We start from the raw sequence: 9,263 nt of genomic DNA, 5'->3' as shown, positions 1-9,263 counted from the left end.
GATCCGGCTCGGGCGGGATCCGTCCCCGTCGGGTCGGGTCGTGACAGAATCAATGTATCAGTGGATCTATAGTATCAGTATCCGTATCAGTAGTATCAATCATGTTCGTGAATCAATAAATCCATAATATCGATGAATCAATAATGTCGGTATCTATATCCACAATTCAATACAACATCCATATCCATAGCGGTGTCGGTATCCATGAATCAATACAACATCCATCCATATCCATAGCGGCGTCGGTATCCATGAATCAATACAACATCCATCCATATCCATAGCGGTGTCGGTATCCAGTGACAAGAGTAACATGCAATATCAATGAAATCGTACAGTAACGATAAATCCGTGAATCCATAAATCCGTCAAGAAAATCCAATTAGTAATAAGTCAATTCAATACAATAAAACCGTCAAATCCGTCAATCAATAAATCAATCAGAAATCAATAGGTCAATGCATATCAGGAAATCCATAATGCAATATCATACATATGCAATTTCATACAATGGTCTTACTGGACAAGCATAAACACTGGCTATTATCAATAGTGCTGTTGTAGAATCCATATTGCTGTTGTAGATATCCATACGTTGGTTTCAATAAAAAGAGTCGTCAATCTATTGCCCGTCGGCCACCCGTCGGCATATTTATAAGAACTCCTTATGACTCCCATCCATATATCCATAATCGATGTTTAAAGGAAAGCCCGTCGGCCCACCATCCTGTACAGGTCAAGTCAATCTTCAACCAACGTTCAACCAGGTTCCCACTTGTCTTTCAGCATCAATAATCAATCAATAATCAATTCAATAGTCAATTCAATAGGCAATATAAGAATAATCTAGAGCAATCATATCAACATTCATATGCATTCAAATCATCAATTTCAGGAGAATCGGAAATCGTACGAAAATCCAGCGGCATAACGGCAGTATACGGAATTTACACAAAAATCACCAAAACAGAAATTTACCAAATTACCACAGAACGTGCACAACAACAATATAAGACTATTATTCTACTGAAGCCACATCAATAAACATCATGATATTTTTCTATTAGATCAAAATTGCACAGAACCCAAAATAACCGGTAGAATCGTTACAGAAAATACTCAAAACGTGTAGAAAACTCATATCAATAACATATCAAAAGTTGTGCGGTGAAAGTTTTGTCAATACAAAATGGTGAGCGTTTTTTGGTAACGAAAACACAAATTTGAGCACAAAACGACCAAAACTCAACATCTTCGAAAACAGAAATAGAATTCGGAGTCCTTACAGCGAGATAAATAAATTGCTCAACAACGGCGACGGACGAAAAGCGCTCCGCGGCCTCCGAAAATGAACTTTTCCTTCGCTTTCCTTCTCTTTCTCTCTCCTCAGATATTTTTATTTTTATAAAATGATTTTCTCTCTCCTCAATACGAGCTGATTTCCTTATATCATTAGTCTAATCGGCCCGGCCGATCGCCACATCGTCCTGGCCGATCAGAACAAAATCAAATCGGCCCGGACGATTCCTCAGACTGATAATTTCGATTTTGCTCTCGGGATTCTTGTCGTATCTGATCGTTCCAGGACGATCCAAAATCGGCCTGGACGATCCCATTCCAGAAAAATCAGTTGTTTCAATGCACTGATCGTCCTGGACGATCTCAATATCGTCCCGGACGATCCTGGGAGAAAAATCAGATTCATACAGCAAATCGAAGGAACGAGCTCTCACAATAACCTTCCTCAATATTTTTAATTTTTCTCCTTTAATTTATCGCTTTTGTCAACAACTAGTATTATATTTTATCATCATAATATCCAATAATTCTCTAGTCTTCATATTTAAAGTCATCAAATTAAAAAAAAAAAAAAAATTGCTATTGAAAAACTTGAGATATGTCACCTATAGGTGTGGCTCCATAGCCAACACTTTTCATAATAATTGACTTAAATTGTGCATTACTTGTAAATAAGAACTTAAAGTCATAATTAAAGGGGCATTTTATTGAGCTCTAAGCGAGCTAATTATTACACAACAAGCAAATTATTTCATGAACATAAATGAATGAATGTGTCAACATTTAATGTTGTTTATCTATATTTTGAGCTTTAAAAATTTTATTCAAAGATTGCTCAATTATTTAAATAAATATATATAAATAAGACTTATATATGAATGAGTATCAAGATATTCATCAAGTGTGCTAATTTGCTTACAACCATAACCATCCATGAAATTGCATAGCTTGGTTTATAAAAGCCCATGCTTGCTTGTTCAACAAAACTCATCAATTTAAAAGTGGGTATGAAAATTATTTCAATTAAGGCTTTGTTTGGGATGTCTTTCTTATTGCTTCTTAAAGCAATAAGAATGCCGTCCCAAACAAAGCTTAAATCTCCCAATGACTTGAACAGTGGAATGATAAAATGAAACGTTTATTCAATTTCTTTTCTTAAAGCATGGAAAAATAAAGTGAATTTGCATAGAAAATGCAAGTAGGATCCAAAAAATGCAAACTATGAAATATAACTTCATCAAAATATGAATGCCCTTAGAAGCCAAATAAATAATTTCAATGGTCAATTAAGATTAAATATCACATAACATGATTTGAACGTCAAAACAAAAAGAGAGATCATGTTGAGTAAAGTAAAAAATCATTAAATTAAATTATGGACTTAATATAATATAATAAAATGGTTAATATACTTCCAAAAAAGACTACTACTTTGAAAGAAATAGCACTATTTACAAGACATCAAAAACAAGTTACTAATTATTATATTTATTTATTCCTCTCAATTAAACAACACAAATAGTTTGTTTTGGGCAATACTATAATTATATTTAAGGCTGGGCAACATATAAGTAGTAATAGCTAGGTAGGGTTTGGTCATGTACAACAAAAATAGAAGATGCACAAACAATACGTTGAAATAGACTTAATGAAGGAATATGAAAGGAAATAATAGACTTTTTTAAATTTAAAGAGAGTTTATATTTGGCAACATTGGATTAAATTTACATATATCAAGGGCTAAGATGATTTCTTGGCAAAACCAGATAAATTCAAAGCATTACCTTTAATATAGTTTCAGTGATCTACATATCTAAAATATATGCACAGTCGGTTATAATTTTATCTAAAAGCGCTATACAATGCCGCCAAGGGCCTGTTTAGTTGTCCAGAGGGTAAAGGAAATAAATAATAACAATCCCAACATGTGGGATCTACAAATTCATGTTTAAGGAAACTGGCCGGTTGTTGCCAAATTCAACTCCTAATATAAGGTAGTGAAGAAATAGGCCAAAGTTGAAGTGTGTCAAAAACAAGAGTGTGTAAAACGTAAACTGACACCATTTTGATCGGAAACTAAACGTCCTGATAAAGAAGTCCCATCTCTACTCTCCCCACTAAGGGTTCTTACCCACCGACACAATTTTTTTTTAAAAAAAAGCACAAAATGGAGTTGCTCTGCGAATGAAAGATATTTCAGTTGAATAATATAAGACTATAAGTTATCAGCATGATGAAAGTGATTTCAAATAAAAAGACAGATAAGCTGACAAATTAACATTAATTGACTTACAAGTGGATGATGAGACTGGAAACGAGCCATGCAACGTTGATGAAGCATTAATGCTTTCTTTGTCTTGCACCGGCGAAGTGGAATAAAAAAATACTGGATGTGCACTTTGTTTGAGCAGTTTTGGTGACTTGGAGCCCTTTTGCGGGGATTGATTTGTTGCAGCTGAATTTGAAGAGTAACCTGGTTGGGAGCCAATTCTATAGTCAAAGTCATGTGACAATGTTCGAGACAAATTTTCACAAAAGAGACAAGGTGGGTGTAAATCATTTTGATCTATAGGAGCGGAACAAGGGGAAAGAGACCCGGTATGATAAGAGCATTCTTTAAATGGAGAAGAGTATGGTGTTGCAATAGGAGGAGAAGGAGATGGAGATGGAGAAGGGCTTGAAACCTGTAAAGATGAAATTGAATTGTTAAGGTATGAAGTCAAAACTATAGACTTAACTACACCAAAAACAGAATGATTAAGGCCAAGATTTTGAGCAAATGAGCCCGTAATAGTCTCAGCTAATTGTTTCAATCTGTTAGGTAATAGAGTACCGCTACCATTATCAGACAAAATGGAAGCTTGCTGCGTAACAGGAGGCGCTATAGTAGAACCATTGACATTTGTCATTTGCACATATACTATCTGGATGCACAGTGGAAAAGAATTCAGTATTATAATTGTAGAATATAAATATGTAAGAAAAGTGATGAAAGGATTGTCACCTCATCTAGTCTAAGATTTAATCCTACTTTAAGCTGATCCTTCAGTTTCTTCATATTGTCCTGGATATGATTAATGGAGTTGCTTACTGTGAAGTTGAAAAGAGCCTTCATCCTCCCCATATAGAAGATGTTTGAAGAGGAATGATAGTGATCCCCCCAGGAAACTTCAAAACCTCAAAAGACATCATTTCTCCATAAATAGATGGAGTCAAAGTTAGATTAATTTGCTGGAGGACCAACTCTATCAAAGATGATCTCAACAAACTGAGCGCTGGTGGGCTTATGGATGCATTTCTTGGTTCAGGAAGAACACCAAAGGCAACATAAGTACACTTTATAGAAGTGGTAGGATGCATAGAAATGATGGAGACCTGTGGAAATAACAAACTTTAGTTGGACATATGATATAAAATAAAGTAGTTCAAGCATATTGCAAATTTGCAGTAATACCTTTGCGTTAGGAACACCTATTTCCTCAAATATATCATATTCGAGCCTTCTAGTGTGCAAAGCTAGCAGTGAAAACGGCTTTTCCAGAATGAAACTAGCATGTATCTCAGCTGAATAGTAACCAAAGCTGACATACATATTACTAAAATATTCATGCTATGGAATCATATGATGTCATGCTCATCAAACACAAACAAATTACAAAGCATTATATATATTGCTTTGCCTATGCTTGTTAGATATCAGATAAAGTGAAAAACACATTTTTTTTCTTGATAGCATGCATTGACATGATTTTTTGCAGCTCAAAAGTTCTACTAATTTAATGCGTCCCAAGAGAAATAGCATCTTATGAAACTAATTTGATCCATAATTCCATTCAACTTATCTTAATTGTGGTAAAGAAAGGGTTCACATGTCCATGGGATGCCTATGACTCCAGGGGAAAGCTAAGCAAAATAAAGAAGATTAGCAAGCTCATCAACAACCATTCATAGGTTTTTTCTTCAATGATAAAATTTTCTTTAAAAAAAAACTCCAATGGCCCACTACAACTAGATTTATTACAGCTTATTTGCCGCTATAAAGCATACTAGAAGCAAAGCAACCTTTAGAAAGCTATGTTCACTTCTGCATGACGACTTAGTTATGCTTGGGGAAGAAATTTGAAGAGAAAGAAGTTAAAAAGATTATTTTGAATGAAAGGTTTTGGTTAAATGTTAGCTATGAAAAAACAACAACACAGCTATTAGTTCTAGTCTTAAAGATGATTGAAGCAGATAAAAAGCCAGTAAAATACTTCATTTATAATACAAAGGATGAGACTATGTAGTTGAGGGGAGATGAGTTCAGCTATAAGCAGATTTGAGAAAACATTCTAAAAAAAAAGATATTACCTTAATCCGCAATTTCAATATGTTGAGAACAAGTTGAACAATTATGTGATCAGATTAGGTTTATAACATCGTATGGATAAGTAGATACTAGATAGCTGATTAAATTGAGAGAGTGAAAGCTGATCTATGAGTTGTATCACTTAGAAATGAACAGAGCAAATAAAAGATACAGCTAAAATATATTCTCCAATAATTTGCATATATTATTTGGTTGAAATAAGAAAGTTTTCTCCCAATTTTTATTGCTTTTTTTTTTTCAAATTTAGTTGAATGATGGATTTACTTTGGTGAAGGCACTCCAGAGTTGCAACGATTTTGTTAAAACATTGAGACTTATATGTTTGTCATATGTTTGAGAGGTAAATTTGAGTTCATAACAAAAGGAGAAATCATTTAACTACTCAAAGGTGAACTATTTGGTTTACACCATGTACAATAAGAGATAAAATGATATATATTTAAAGAAAAAGGCTTGAAAGGATAATAGAAATGCTACTTCATCCTTTGCACAATTGTTACTTATTATTATGTTAGGATGTTAATATGTTGCTTCTCACCTCATACTTCGATGTGTGTACAATAGTTCACATTTTGTGCATTTTGTTGATTTTGACGTCTACGGCTTACCTCACGGACAAAAAATATCTCAATATCCAATTATGTAATTTTAAACCATGATAGCAATGATAGTTGAGCAATCAAGGGTAAGCAGACTGCTAAATATCACTTGGTTTGGGCAAGCCGCAAATATCCCTATAACTTCGACGATGCAATGCCGCAAAACAAACCAAGAAAGTGGTTCGCATCTCATATAATAAGCTCAAGAGAAGACACGGGAATAAGAACAAAGATAAATAAATAAAAACATAAAGTCTCCAAATAGTAACCCGAAAATCTAAACAACAATCATAACAATAAAAGAGTTCCAAACTGCCAACAGAGGCGAAAAGCACCTAAACTAACGGAAACCGTGCAGCAACAACATTAGTGAACTAATACAGTTCAAGAGAAGGAACCGCCATAACGAACATTAGCATATCAGAAATAAATAATAATAATAATAATAATAAAGCATATCAGCAATTCTATCAAACCCTAACTAGATCAAAGGCACCCAACTGCACTCCGTAAGCAAAATCAATTACCAATACAATTCCAATTTCAACGGTGAGAAACTTAGATAGGAGACACACCAGAGGTCGCGTGTGCGTCGTCAGGAATAAACCAAGAGCCGAAGTCGGTAATCGGAGCGATCCAGAAGATGGTAGAGATAAGAACGCCGATGGTGAAGAGAAGCACAATAATGCATCTAACGCTGGAAACCCTTCGAATTCCAACCATGCAGTGATAGGTCGCGGCGGTGGTTGCGGCATGGGAAAATTTTTAAAAGGATCAGGTTTAAAAAAAGAATTAAGAGAATGAGCATAATATAATTTTAATTTTAAAAGGAGCAAAAATGCACTGCAAAATTTCTAACAAAACGTGATGTTGCAGTACGTTTTTGCTCTTTTTTAAATTAAAATTATATTATGCTCCTTCTCTTAATTCTTTTTCTAAACTTGATCCTTTTAAAAATTTGTCCTTGCGGCATCAACTGCTGTCTCTGTCGCCGAGATCTCGATTTCGTGCACCTCGGGCTTTCCCATTCAGAGAGCATCGGCCTCACCTCTATTCTGTTAAATCGATTAGTGTCGTCACAAATCCCTAACACTTCGCGAATGTGAATGAACGCCGCCGATAACCATTGGACTCTTCTCCCTTACGCCCATTCCTCGCTCGCTCAGGTTTTGTTTGGTACCGCTTTATTCTTGCTTTTTAAAACGGAATTCTAGTATAAAAATTTTAAATTCAATACATTTTTTTAGTAGAAGCTGTTTAAAAATTAGTATAAAAATTATCCCAAACAAAATCTCAATAGTTCGGCTTTATCTTATAATTTCTTGCCGTTTTGAAGGTTGGGCCTTTGGCCAAAATTGGCCAATGTATAAATCATTTTGAACCTTTTCATTTTGTTTATTTAGTATAATTGCAATTCAGCTTGACAAACTCACCAAATATTAGTTGGAGTTAGTAATCTTTCTCAAATAATTTAAAGGAATTGTTCGGCCGACTATTGCTTAGCATGTAAGTGAGTCGAGTCAACTCGTGAGTCTACACATATTTGTTTTGATAAATAGTTTCTAAGTCAAATTTGATAAGCTAAGGAATCAAACTGGAGCTACCTCTAACTCGATTTGTTACCTCGAGAGTTAGCTTATTTTAAAAAATATATTAATGTAGGCAACAATTAAAAATATTCAAATTAAGAATTTTATGTATAAAGTTGTGAAAAATGTTTTAAAGGTTATATCTCATTTTCTTATAATAAATAATTCTTTACTATTTATATTCTAATTTATCATTTTTTATTATTTTATTATAATTATTATTCGAATTATAATTGTTGTGTCCTGGAGTATTTGCAACGGTAGAGAAATATATAGTTTAACGTCTTAGCATTGTACGAAGATCCAGTACACAAGCAGATTAGATAGAGGGTGTAGCATTCATAAGAGACATCAGAGTTTTTACATGGAAACCCCTGAAAAGGTAGGGGTGTCAATTTCGGGTCACGGGTCGGGTTCGGGTCAAACCCGAAATTGACCCGGCACTGTTCGGGTTCGGGTCAACCCGAACCCGCTTGTTTCAACCTTGGCAACAGGCGCGACGCTGGGGCGGGGCGGGGCGGTGCGACGCGGGGCTAGCCAGGCGACGCGGGGCGACGCAGGACTGCTCCGGGTCAAATCGGGTCATTCCCGGGTCAACCCGAACCCGACCCGGTTTTGCAAACGGATCAATTTTTCAAACCCGAACTCGACCCGTTTCGGATTCGGGTCAACCCTAACCCAAAATTTTCGGGTCGGGTTCGGGTCGGTTTTTCGGGTCTGGTCCATTATTAACAGCTCTATGAAAAGGGGGAAAAACTACAGGGTCTGACCCAGTTTGAATGAATCCACTAGTATTTGCAGTCGATTACAAATGAGGCCCTTCCTTGGGAGAAGGCCTTGGCTTGATGTCACAAATGTACATCATATAGAGTGCATTACATGGTGGGAGTTACAATAATTAACATAGATGTGTTTGTTTGTTGGAAGGACCATAGTTGGCACGAGACGGGGGTTCGAAAGATCGTAGTTGGCAGGAGACCGAGGTCAAAAAGACCGTTGTCAGTTGATGGAGGTCAAAGAGACCATTGTCGGCAGGAGACATGGGTCCGAAAGACCGTAGTAGACAGAAGACCGGGGTCAGAAAGACCGTAGTAATAAGACAGTACTCTGGGAGTCAGGTGGTGATCTAGCGGAGCACCGACGTCAGGCCGTGGGCCGACGGAGGTTGAGGTCCTCAAGTGGTGGTTTGGTGGAGCTCATGGCCTCTAGTGGTGGTTCAGAGAAGTCTGAGCCTCAGGTGGTGGTTCGGCAGAAGTTTCGACCTCAAGTGGCGGTCCGTTAAAACTCCGGCAGTGGTCCGGTGAAACTCTGGTGGTGGTCCGGCAAAACTCCGACGGTGCTCGAGGAGGAGGTTCTTCCTTCTCTTCTCTTCTTCTCTTCTTGCTTGGTTTCCTCCCCCCCCCCCCC

The 9,263-nt window shown here is 36.4% G+C and overlaps 1 pseudogene; it reads right to left on the bottom strand.

Moving 5' to 3' along the window:
- LOC110099798 overlaps positions 1-6,990 on the bottom strand; it is a 7,826-nt pseudogene extending 836 nt beyond the window's left edge.
- Between the last annotated feature and the right edge of the window lie 2,273 nt (positions 6,991-9,263).

Source organism: Dendrobium catenatum, unplaced genomic scaffold (genome assembly GCF_001605985.2).
Source record: "Dendrobium catenatum unplaced genomic scaffold, ASM160598v2 fragScaff_scaffold_220, whole genome shotgun sequence".
NCBI classification, from domain to species: Eukaryota; Viridiplantae; Streptophyta; class Magnoliopsida; order Asparagales; family Orchidaceae; genus Dendrobium; species Dendrobium catenatum.
The sequence above is the reverse complement of the archived record's forward strand: the minus strand, read 5'-3'. Positions and strand labels throughout refer to the sequence as shown.